This window comes from Bombus pascuorum, chromosome 3, assembly GCF_905332965.1.
Source record: "Bombus pascuorum chromosome 3, iyBomPasc1.1, whole genome shotgun sequence".
Lineage (NCBI taxonomy): Eukaryota > Metazoa > Arthropoda > Insecta > Hymenoptera > Apidae > Bombus > Bombus pascuorum.
In genome coordinates, this window is record NC_083490.1 from 12,670,125 (window position 1) to 12,683,377 (window position 13,253).

Below are 13,253 nucleotides of genomic sequence, written 5' to 3' on the forward strand. Positions count from 1 at the left end.
ATATTAATCTGTCCACAAGATTAAATCTATATAATTACACAGAATAATTATCATTTTCAAGTATTTATTCACTATTACAATTGTAAACATTTCTACGGTTGTCAGATCCAACTAGTAATTTATTCACCAACTCACGTATCTTTTTCTGAACCTAAAGTCCTGATTATCCTCTGTTTTTGCGGCAACAAAGCGTCAATTAAAATTCGAATTGTATGAGGAGAGCGTTCTATAGCGACGGGGAAGTATAATACATTTCTCCTTCGACGTCCGAATTAATGGTCGCCGACGGTGAGATTAGCAAACCGGATCGGAATAAAAACGCGCGGCGAACGGCGTCGAACTGCTCCCGACATTATTACGACGCCGCGCCGGTATAAATGAAATTTTCCAGCGAAGTAATTTCACAGAACGACGAATTCTTTTGATTAATGGCAAACCGTTGCTCTGCCGCGACTCTCGCGATCCTGCGAAGACCTCGCCACGTTCAGAAAGGACACGTACTTACTTTGTAGTTACGGACGCGGAAAAACTCATTGAGGAAATTTAATAGGTTTTCCACGAGCAGGCCAAAGAACCGTTTTACGCGTTCTGCTACTGGAACATTTTGTTAACTGTACGATCGCGTGAAACGAAAGAAAATGAGTAATGATTTTCGCTCTCTTTATTTTTCGAGAATTCTTCGGTTCTTGCGTTTCACTTCTTTCAATCATTTGCTTGACAAGATGATTTAAGCGAGCTTGGAAATTAAATGGGAATAGGTGAGATATACCAATTTTCAGATTAGTATAGTTTTTTGAAGGATATAAATGTACATTATCGGCCGAACATTTTTGATCTCTTTTTCTCCTTCTCCTGCTAAGTTTTATTAATTTTTTCAAGCTTCATGTTTTTATGCGATATTGCATAAATTATTAACTAACTGCAGTAGCTGACGAAAATATTCAAACGCTTTTATATTATGTGTATTTATAAGAAACTTTTTGAAATTTCGTTAACATTGTACTATCGTAGTTATAATAGTAAAATTTGACATCAATCCGAAAATGTACGTAGAAGTTACAAGACGTTTATCGCAAACATACACTTAATGAAAAATTACTATACAGTAAGAATAGTACTCATAAATATACAATTAGTGCCAGAGATACAGAGACTACATATTTTGCCTTACTCATGTAGTGAATAATCAATTGTTTAAATATTTTGTTGATTTTTATAAAGTTTATGTTTCCAGTAAATATACTGTAACTTCTGTATACATCTCCAGATCCGTTTCAAGTTTTACTATTATAATCACGTTATATTTGTCTCGTCGCACTGCTAATGAGGTTTCAAAACGATTCGATGGTATTTTTATTGTAGTAAATTTTAATAAACGTTTTAATAAAATTTTAATAACATATGTTCATAACAAGGTTCTAAGAATGTTCGAATACTTTCGTGAGTCATTGTGAGTAATAAACGTATTTCTCTTTGATAAAATTGACTCAAAATCTTCGTACATTATGTACGACGTACAAAAACACGAAAAGAAATATGTTACTATTATTAAGAATTTTCGCAAACAAATTTAACGAATTGCTTATTTGTCTTATCAAATCGATATAGACTTCACAGAATCAAGGACTCGAGGGACAGACGTTCTCGCACGATCTCGCTGGATATGAATACGTACCGAACAGCGAATAGATAGGGATCCTTCTCGGAGGAATTTAATATTTCATGGCGGAAGATTTGAGCTAATTCGACAGAGAAAAGGACGTCGGGAATACAAATTATTCTTGCAGTCGCATTCGAGTTCCGTGAGACTGTTCGCGATAAGATGTTCTATAGGCTCGCGTCGAATTTTTCTTTCGAAGAGAAAAAAGAAGAAGCACGGCGAGAAAGTTTCTCTTTGCCCTTGGCTGTGTCTTTCAGAAAATTAGAATCGTTCTCATCCGACCCGTGGAAGGTTACCCTGCGTTACGTATCTCTACCTCTCCGCGGCAATGAATAAATTTGCCTGAAAAAGTAACGAGCACAGTGAACCTGCGACACGATGCACCCTCCACTTTTCACCGAGAACACTCATCCCTGCGATTCGGGGCTTGAAATTGCAAGCAATTGCGGAACTCGTTGACGCATGACTCTGCTGATGGAATCTTCTCAAGGCGCGGGATATTGGCAGGAGTTTGGTTAGAATCGGTAGTTGAAATTTAAATAGACAGATAGCGGTGCAATTACCGTGAAATTAGATGATGTTAGAAATGTTGCAGAGTTTTCTTCTAGTTTCCTGTGATCCTTGTTTAAACCTTTCGCAATAGAATGCTTTTTGGATAGCGGGGAAACTTTCTTATTAAGTTATTAATAATAAAAACACTCTTTAAAATATTTTCGTAAGTAAGACATTTCTCGTTTTATTTAATTATATTAGTTTTTTTTAATTTTTTCGGCATTAATAATTATATTAATAATTGATAATAAAGAAGGACATTCTTTTATACTTTTGTAAAAAATGTCATAGGAATTCGAATGTATTCGTTGCCTAATTATTGACTATGTGGCTTATCGTATCAACCAGAAAGCTAAAATTAAAAAGGAATATTGATCTTGTCTGGAATTAATACGAATCTTGCTATTTTGATTCACCAAATCCTGAAATAGGATTTTATAATTTGTGACGAAGATTAAGATATGACGAATAGAAACTGAACATTCATCGACTATGAGGTATCAGGAGTACCATCAATAATATCTTTCACCAAGCCATCTAATACTAAATTTCAATTTCGTTTATGAATATACCCAGAAGATTTATTGGAAATGCTACGAATTAGCTAAAATCAACATGTACTAGTCGATAACTCACCAGCCACTGATTGCATGATTAACATATAGTACAAACATTCCCATATCGAATATATGTATAATTTTCAGTGTAAATCACGGCAAGTGCCTTCATACTACCAGCAATCCAAAATGATATATTCACCCTCTGCTGCAGGTAAATCACCGATCCATCCATCATGTAACAAATTATTTACATACAATTATCATACATGAAAATTTCCAATTAACCATTTACTCCTTTTCAATTCTACTTATGGTTGATCCTATCCCAAATGAGAGTCGACCTGTTAATCTATCAAGAGATGAAAGGTTGCATTCACATGACATTTAATCTGCAACACCTTTCAAACAGTTGGAATTTCAATCATTACTGAATTTTATTTTCCGCCACTAGATCACGGATTTTTGCAGATACATTTGCAAGGAACGTGGCATTTTTCGAAGTTAAAACACACGCATTTTTTATTCTAACAGGTCCTTTTCATTTTCGATAATGCGATATTACAATCCTTCTGTTTGACCATAAATTGGAATTAAGTCAGAAAATCAATAAAAATCTACTTATCATACGTTTCTTACGTGGTCTTCGCCTATAAGCCACTTTATTTATATGTTTCAAGAACGTTTACGCAATTTTTAAGGATAATTACAACTGCTTGAACCAGACAGCTGGCTCTCCTGGTAGCCGCGAGCAACGAGAAGAGGCCAAGGTGTGACAGAGCGTGAACCAGTTGCCTTGGCGTTTCTTTCGTACTCAAAGAGAGCCAATTACTTGCCGAACGATCCCGGAATCACACGGACAGACCAATGGATGGCGCTTCTGTTAGCCAGGGTCGGGTACTGCAATGCAGCTTTCACCCCCTCTTTCCTTCTCTTTCTCGCAACCAGCCAGCTGCTTCTCTCGTCACCCTTCGCGACACCCTCCTTTCCCGTTTCTCCTCTCTCTCTCTCTTTTTCTCTTTCTCTTTCATACACACGTCTCTCACCTCCTCGAGCTCGCACTTCCATTTTACGTGATTCGCCCTCTACGCCACGTCTATTTTCCCTTCGCTTTCGCGCACCGTTTTCCTCTTCAAATGTCACCTCGCGAACGATTAACTTTTGCGCTGCACCCACTCACCCCGTTCTCGCGTCTAGCCTACCCCCTTTTTCACGGCCGTTTGATTGGAGCCAGCTCTTGACCACCAAAGGGTGGTCCATTAACCACTCACCCCGCTAGCCTTCCGTGTTACCTGTCGTTTTTCCCGATTTTTCCAGAGCTGACTTTTCTTTCGAACGTTCGTTGCCGGTTGTATCATGGTACGTGGAACGAAATATATGGGGAAAATTTTGTTAGGTTATTCGTGGCTTCTAACAATGCGCAGAAAATGTCTTGCATGTAAGGTGTATTAGACATATCAGTGGTGTTTTTCTAAGTTGTTAAAATTTGAGTTTCGTCGATAAATTTTTTTTGTTAGAAGTAGAAGCCAGAGTTTAATATGTAGCTTGAAGTCGAAACTATTTATGTTTATAACATGAATTTTTAATGCAGACGAGAAACCAAAATGCTTTACAAGGATACAACTGTTGTTTCGGATTATTCTTATCGACAATAGTATGCTTGTTTTTCATTATTATAAATACCGATGAAACGCAATATCGACATCAGGAATCTCCTCTAAACCATCAAGTCTAAATCGAAGCTCTGGCAGAGAGCAAACAATGCTATCCAATAGGTTCCAGCCTCATACATCGAAGTTCAATTTAACTTTGAAACTCGGAGCTTCCAAGTTTCTTCGATCATTTATCGAGAATTTACAATACCGCGACATCCGATAATAGGAACCTATGTATTTCGGAAATCTGTTCGACTTTAATTCCACTGAACTCAATTATCTTCCATGCACCGAATAGAAAATTCTGTTGCTTGAAGATAAAACGCTTAATTATGGTTTCACTTATTTTGAACAAAATTTATTATAATATTATTATATTACATATTATATTATATATTATTACATTACATATGTACATAGTTAAAATAACGAAAAAATTCTGCTAAAATTAATAAATATATCCACATATCATTTGTTCAATTTCAGCATATTATACTAACTATAAATTTCTTAAAATAAAATTTAACCACGTGATCTATTAATTTCGTAGGAGAATGACGAATATTTTTTTTATTCGTTAACTTGCCACTAGTCTATAGAATAACTAAACTGCAGATCTTTGTACAATTCTGAGAAAGTTAAAAATACAAAAATACGCAGAATGCACGTGATATGCAAAAACGCGGAAACATATAAAGTACAGGAGGTTTTAGAATATTTAGTAAATAAATCACATTTTTATCTAGGTCTTTTGCTTGTATCCATGAAAGTATAAATTTACATAAAACTCCGTGAAGTATAATAATGGAATTTATTCACTTTTACTAAAAATTACGCAGCATGTTTGAATACTTATAAACGTAGTTTGCGTATTCGACAGTATAAAATCGGAGACGTATAAGGATTACGCAAGCGAGTTCATCGCGCAAATCGTCTTCCTCTGACATCCACTTTATTCATCGTCAAGCAGGGTTCACGTTTCGAGATGGTCTCTCACAGGGAAACGAAGCGCCGCCAATGAATGGCCAGTGACGAACGACCTCGTAAAGAAGATGGATCGAGACTGACAGGAATAGATACGCGGCCAATTATCTTCAGGCCGCTTCAGGTGTGCATCTCGCGAAAACAATGAATCAAACGACCTACTGTCGCCTAGTTATTTGGATTTTACGAGGGTGTCATTCACTCTCTCCTTATCAAATTCCACTTTCCTTAGAGCACGTAAAAATTTCTGGAATTGGAAGTGTTACAATATATTTAACAATATATTGGCAGTTTTAAAACATGTATTTGTAAATATACTGTGAATATTATAATTATTATCTGCAGAATGTTCTACATACGAATCATTGCATTATATACAATTAACCATAAAAGTATCTAGCTGGTTTAAGTATTTAATACACTTTATCGAAATAAAACAGTGGAAAGAAATTCTGAAGGAAATGAATGTTTGACAAATATTTATCATCGCTGTTCCAATAAGTTGAAAATAAAGTACAGTGCAAAATAATATTTTAGGAACTACTGCTGAGTAGATAAAATAAAATCTTCATCGTAGAAATAAGATTTTAGAGAGAATCCGAAATACAAACTGGAATTGCGAAAGAAAGTATTTCAGAAGTAATATTTAAGTATAAATTCGTCTATTCTTTGAGTCAGACAATACAAGTTTCTTTTACGTCTATGTTTCAGCTGAGATTATAACAATTTTTAGACGATATTATTTAGTTAATTAATTAAGGCTCAAATACCAAACAGAAACGAATACCAAAAATTTTTAGCAACTATTACTATTATCGCTAATAACTAATTACTATTACTGAATTAATTGTCAAAAATAAAAAAGTTATCAAAATTCGATTAGAATGAAAGAGAAATTTATCGGTGTGTCTGGGCTTTGAATTCTCATTTTCTCCATATCCATGATTCAAAAGTGAAAGATAAAATCAAGAGGAAGAAGAAAGGAGGAGAAGGGCTGTTCAATATTTTAAAAGACGACGCAGAGGGATGGCAGAGTGTGTTTATTGAAATCGCAGGATCAGCCGAACGCAGGGTATGAATTTTAAGCGGACGCGGGCGTTTTCTGCGTGTCACCTCGATCAGCCGTAGCATCGTTCAATTACGCACGTCCATCGGAGGGGACATTCGATCCGCATGGTCGACCGGTTTCCAATGTTGAAACTCCTATCATGCCAGTCGCGATTTCGCGCCGCGATATATTTTTCAATACACGGTTAAGCGTGGCCGGGAACGTTCGAGAATCATAGCAGCGAGTTTCAATATCTATCGCATGAACGTCTTTTATCCGAACTTGTTACGTCATTCATAAAAATTATTCCCTTTAGTTTGACGTTATTTGATTCATGCGTGATGCGTTCAAACGATACGATGTTTGAGATTAGATAACAGAAGCATACTTTATCATATAGATATTGATGTTTGTTTTAACGGTATTTTCTATGATATACTAGAATTTGTAGAAAAATTCCTGATATAGCGAGTAAACTAGAAAGAGGAAGATAAGTAAGAAATTGTTGTTGGGAAAGAGAGTGAAATTTCTTGAGTTTTAAATTAAAGAAATCGTAACAACGTCAGGTCATTGTTTACACAATTAATTTCACATTAATTTTCTTAATTAGTTATCATCTTCATAAATTTCTTATCAATTCCTCGTTAACCTCTTACGTACAGTTGAATTTTGTGCGGGGCTGTTTGTACGACAGAGTTTGACGCGAATTTCGCGTAAACGATACAACACTGCAATGTGTGACGGATAGTGCTGTTATCTACGTAAGCACATTGAATTGAAGTTTTTTGATAATTAAATTATAATTTTTCTTAGTGATATGATGCATACACTTTAACTTTAAAAATGTACTTTATTAATTAACAATACAATGGAGTGTGATATATTTTTGTTGGAATACGATATTTCACGTATAGGCACAATACCCTTACACAGACACCCACACAGGCATTTGAACAGGACGCTTACACAGGTCATACTCAATACTGTACAGAGAGTGGGGCTCAAAATATTTAAGGGATCATGGGTCACTACCTAAGTCTAGTCTAAGAGTAACTGGCCAACAATCAACAATTCTTGTATACGTTGTTTCTGTTTAATAAACATCACTGAATATTATTTCAACACAAACATTGTGTCTTCCAAAGGTTATTAATCTTAACTTCAAGATTAAATTCTAACAATTTTAAAGCACGACGCATAGACCCACGTCACAAATTTCATACTCATATAGTGTTTTTCAAATAGCTCTTCGTTTTCTATTTTGAACCGACATTTTGAGGTTTAAGATTCTAAAAGATTAGGATACGGATCGGTGTGTTAAAAAGAGCATGCAATAATGTATATTTATTTGAACGGAAAGCAACAATTGATATCTGACACTGGCGTATCAAAACAAAGACTATATATTCTGCCTGTATAATACTGTTATAAAACATTGCGAGGACAAGAAAAGTGTGAAGACAAATGAAGAAGATCATGTAGCTCAAACGGTGAGCGAATGAGTAGCAGAGTGAGCCACTATAATGGCGCGTCGTAATACAAGATGACATCCGCGAAAGCCACTATAGTTGTGCATTGTTCCTAAGAGGTTAATGAGTTTTAAATTGATGCTTAGAATAATTTTATCAGTTTTATATATCATTAGCAGATTGCGAATTTTTCTGAATTTATAGAGATTTGAAAGTGCTAAATTCCACGAAATGCACGTAATATGAAAAAATATATAAGTATCCAAAACATAGTGCCTCTTACGTATAACTGTCAGTGGGTAGTCCTCTTAATTATACTGCGAAAAGTATGAATTTGCATAAAAATCCGCAGCCTAATCATTAGCTTAATTTATTCTAAGATATTATAACACTATTATAAAGACGATTTCGTGTTATTCAATTCTTCTTGCATAAAAATTCCGCAATTCACTAACGCTTACTATGAGAGAATCTCGCGGTAGATCCTTCTAAATCTTCAAGGGTAGCTCACCCTCGAATCAGCAACAATGACAGGAGAGTAAAATCGGCGCGACAGGGGTCTGTTACCAAAGAAATGGAACGATCGTCAGGGGTGTGCCTTAATATGAAGAGATCCATTTTAAATTCATCCACGTCACGATGATTACACCGATTCAAGGGTCTTCCCTTCGCCAATCGCATTTAGGCTATCGAGCAGGGTGGATGTAGACTCCCTTTTGTCGTTCTATCTTATTAGTGTAACAAGTCACCGATCAATCGCTCTCTTGTGCTTGAAATTTCGCTGATTCGTCACGGATCGTTTTAGACATTTTTTAAATATATCACTCCCCTTTTACTTATCCTTTGAACCTGCTTATTATAATACTAGTATGTGTCATGCATTTTTATCGGAATTCCTGTAACATGGTGCTATGATGGACTGATTGATTATACGTTTGGTGTTTAGAATACGTTTGATTATACGAAAATGGATCTGGGGATATCAACACTACAGAGATGATGTTTTAAAATGGAGAAACTGAACAAAGAATGAAGCTGCTTATTCCTTTGTTTCTCTTCCTTTAAATAACTCATAGATATATGTAGAATTGTTTGTTATTTCATTTTCTGGTATTCTATTCGTTCTTTTATATTTTATAGCACGATATTATCAGAAACACGAGTTTTTACACACACAACGTACAGTTAAAGGATTAAGTGACCAAACAAATTTTTAAACTGTTTAAAGCTCTAATTTCTTTTAGAGATTAAGAAACTAATGAATTCTTCCAATGTCTACTCGTTCTTCCATTCTTTGTTGTTACACCATCACAGACATTCTCGTGTTTCTTGAAAGAAACTATTTTGCATGTCCTCGATCCGATGTCCGGCAATGGCCATTATCATTCAAGTGGTTGTTTCTCGCGCGAAGATTAGCGAGAATTAATTTGGGAAAACAGCAAAGCGCGGTGACGCACACGTTAGACGACGAAGAAAGGAATTTTCTCATTTCCGTCCCGCATCACCAGTAACTCGACGAGTGTACGAGCTTCGACGCGACAGCCTTCGCGCGTAAATTTTTTGGTTTAACTGGCAGCGATTTTACGCGGTCGAACTTGAAGAAACCGTGTTTCAACGATGCGCCGGGGTCGACGACCGCCATGACGAAATTTTCACGCGAGAAATCCACGAGAAACGCTACTTTCACTCGGTTTACCTTGATGAATTTTTGTCAAATTTTTCTTTAAAAACGTTCATCGAAACAGAATATCAACGGAACAGCTTCCATGTGTAAATAACAAACAAAAAGCGCGAATAACAAAGAGCTATAGTCGTCTTTGTATCCTGAAGATTCTTAATATCTTTCGCGCTGTTGCATGTGTGTGACTGCATGCGTGTATCTATACAACTATCATAATATTCCAACAATTTTCATAAACTTATGGTTTAAGATTATTTTAAGAAAGATCAGTGAAATTTTTATATCAGGTCATTATTGAAACTGTAGAAATTATTTTCATTGGATAATAAAATTATTCACACGTTTTGAATTTATAAAGGATATAAGTGTTAGAAGAATTTTTAATGCGTTTGGGGGTTTCTGAACTACTTCGATAGACTTTTTGTTAATGCAAGCAGCAGTAACTTGGAAGATTACATGGAAATGAGAACCAGAAGAACAGGCGTAATCGTTTTCGAAATGAAGAACAAATCTCAGCGCGAACGAAATCCATTTTAATGAGAATGGCAGGTCCCTTGAATATTAACCTTTTAACTGGGACGTTCCTTAATCAGAAACTCCTTTGGATATAGAGTTGGAAATTGACGAAGGCAAATTAATTGTAGCTATTCTAATTTTAGTCTTTAGTAACATAAATGTGAGACGACATATTCTTAATTCAAATGAAATAATTAAGAGAGAGATTTGGATAAATAAATTATTATTTTATATTGTTACCATACTTTATCTAGTTAATATTACTAATTCTAAATTTTAATCGACATACATGGTACGTTCAGATTAAAAGAAACTTGCTACCATTGTTCCATAATAAAAAAATAATTGAATTTTAATTTAAACCATTCTTCCTGTTCATTAAAAATATTCTTGTTCCTCTTCTTCGTTTATTTTCTATTTTGTTACCTACAGCATACATTATTTCATCTTAAACGTCGTACTTCTAAGGAAATTAAACTCAGCTTACAAATCCAACAATTGCAACTCTATCGTTCGAATTGAAAAATTTCTTAAAACAATTCCAAAATCTCACTGAAACATTTTTAAACAATCCCATTGCATATTTGTTGTATTTTTCCGCATGGTACGTTGTAATAAACAAAACAAGAGATTGAATTGAGAGCGTCAGTCAACAAGCGAGCTCGACACGATATAACGAATGGAACCGCTGCCAAGAGCAAACGATCGAAAGTCCATATTTGTTTAAACAAATTCGACACGAGAGGAACGTATTTTCTCGAAACGTTCCCGGGCTTGACGTTCCATTTCTGCATGTTCGAAGCCACCAGTCGTTAATTATCTGTCCCGTTGCTGTGACTCTCGCATCTTTTGATAGACGTAACCTGATTTCCATCGAAAAATCTAGCCTCGTGTCACGTTAGATGAAACCTGGTCAATAATTATATCCGTCGCGTGACAGAAAAGGGTCGTTCCTTTTCGAAGAACTCGCTACGACCAACTTAATTACGTAGCAGAACATGATCGGCTCTCGATCAGCAGAGCTTTTTAAGATTTTGGAAATTACAGGAGCCATCTCTTGATGCGATACATATAATTAACTTCGTTTGAGCATTGGTTTCGTACTTTTTCTCAACGTTAGTCATATAACATTGATAATACTAATACGATATTTGTCATATTTAATTTCAAGGCTGTAAAGTTCAAGGCTAAGAAGTTTCTGATTAAGGGGGTGTCCTGGATTAGAATGTTCTAAAACAGCGATTTTTTGTGATTTCTTTTAAAGTTATTGAAGTTATTGGATTTTGAGATATGGTTTTATATATATTTAACGAGTGGAAATTTTTTTTTAAAGAAAAAAGAAAATTATAACAGATTTCTAAGCCTATTTCATGGGCGTCTTGTCGCTGCAGGGCGGGAAAGATCCACCTCGTACTTCTTGACTGAAACGAAAAACCAAAAAAGGATTAAATTATTATATATTTTTCTTCTGCGTGAACTAAACAACGGCAAAAAAAGTTTATTTAAATAATTGTTATAGTACCTTAAAGTTTATTTTTTATTTTTAAAGGACACTTTTTTTTAAACCCGTCAAAAATTTTAATTTCAAATTTTTTTCTGCCGTTGTTTAGTTCGCCCAGAAGAAAATATATAATAATTTAATCCTTTTTTTGGTTTTTGTTTTTGTCAAGAATTACGAGGTGGATCTTTCCCGCCGATTGAAGACCGTAGCGACAAGACGTTCATGAAATAGGCTTAGAAATTTGTTGTAATTTCTTTTTTACTTTAAAAATTTTTTTTCTATTCGTTAAATATATATAAAACCATATCTCAAAATTCAATAACTTCGTTTCTTTCTTTCCCTTCTAAAAAAATCACAAAAAAGCGCTGTTTTAGAATATTCTAATTCAGGACACCTCCTTAAAATTTTTAGCTATTAAGGAATTAGCGTAGGAATGAAGTTTAGGGATTAATTTCTATTGATATTTTGAATAATAATATACAATACACGATGTAAATAACATCTTGTAACATCTAAGTAAGTCAATGTTGTTACTGATTCTTCTGTGAGATAATAAATAGAAGAGTCGAAAATATTGATCAAAAGTTGCTTGGTCGAGACGCGAAAGAAGCGCTGAAAGTGCAAAACTCGCATTTTATCCTTCGTTTCGTAAAAGTTTGGCGTAGCAAGCATACATCAGAATAAAGAAGCAAGTGGTGGTCTGTAGCTAGCGAATAATTGTGTTCGAGATGCACCTCGCGAACAGTAGATAAAAAATCCTAAAAATCCTGGAGTTTTATTAGCCAAGTTCGAGACATCTTTCTTCAAAAGTATCGTTTTTTTCCCGATATCCTACCCAAGAGAAATGAATTTGATCTTCAAGTTTTCTTTCCTCTTAAACTTTCAAGCCCTTGCAATTTGAACTAATTAATGGAATTAGTATTTTGCATAAGAGTATATAATTTTATACAGGATTAAAATTTTACATTAGAATTTTCTTGTCGCACAAATTAGTGTCGCATTATTTTGTAAATTTTTATAGAATCTTTTTTAAATTTTATATCGTGTATGCATATTTGAAGATAATCACAAATTTATTATACATCTGAAAATGTATATATGCAAACTGGTTTACATTTTGTGAAAATTCATTTCCCACAGCACTATAACCTTAAAAGCTTTTAACCCTTGACTGATATTCTTGGGTCATGGGTAACCACAATTTGGGTTAGAGTTAGGTTGGATTACTTAATTTTAATCTTCATCGAATTTCATTTAAAGTATACGAGGGCTATTAATAAAATTGATCGTATAAAATATAGAATACCAAATAAGATCAGAATATTCTGAAATTATGGAACCTGTAGCTCAAATTATTATGGTTATCTGTAACATGTATAATTCAGCTGAGAGTATGACATTCAATCAACTTTCAATTCTTCTAAAATATCAATTATTCTACCACTTTTACTTTTTCTCTATGTTATTTCAAACTTAAGAAATGTTGCTATCCTCCTTAAAAGGATATGATAATATCTTCGGATAAAGATACTTGTTCTCTAAACCTTTAAAATCTCCCACTCAAAACTCCTATCGAAATCACCCACTGCAATTATACATTATAAATCAAAATCTCTACTAGAATTGCAAT

The 13,253-nt window shown here is 34.5% G+C and overlaps 1 long non-coding RNA gene across 3 annotated transcripts in view; it reads left to right on the forward strand.

The window, feature by feature from the left end:
• LOC132905292 (uncharacterized) overlaps positions 1–13,253 on the forward strand; it is a 119,667-nt gene that overhangs the window by 44,739 nt on the left and 61,675 nt on the right. The window lies entirely within an intron of this gene.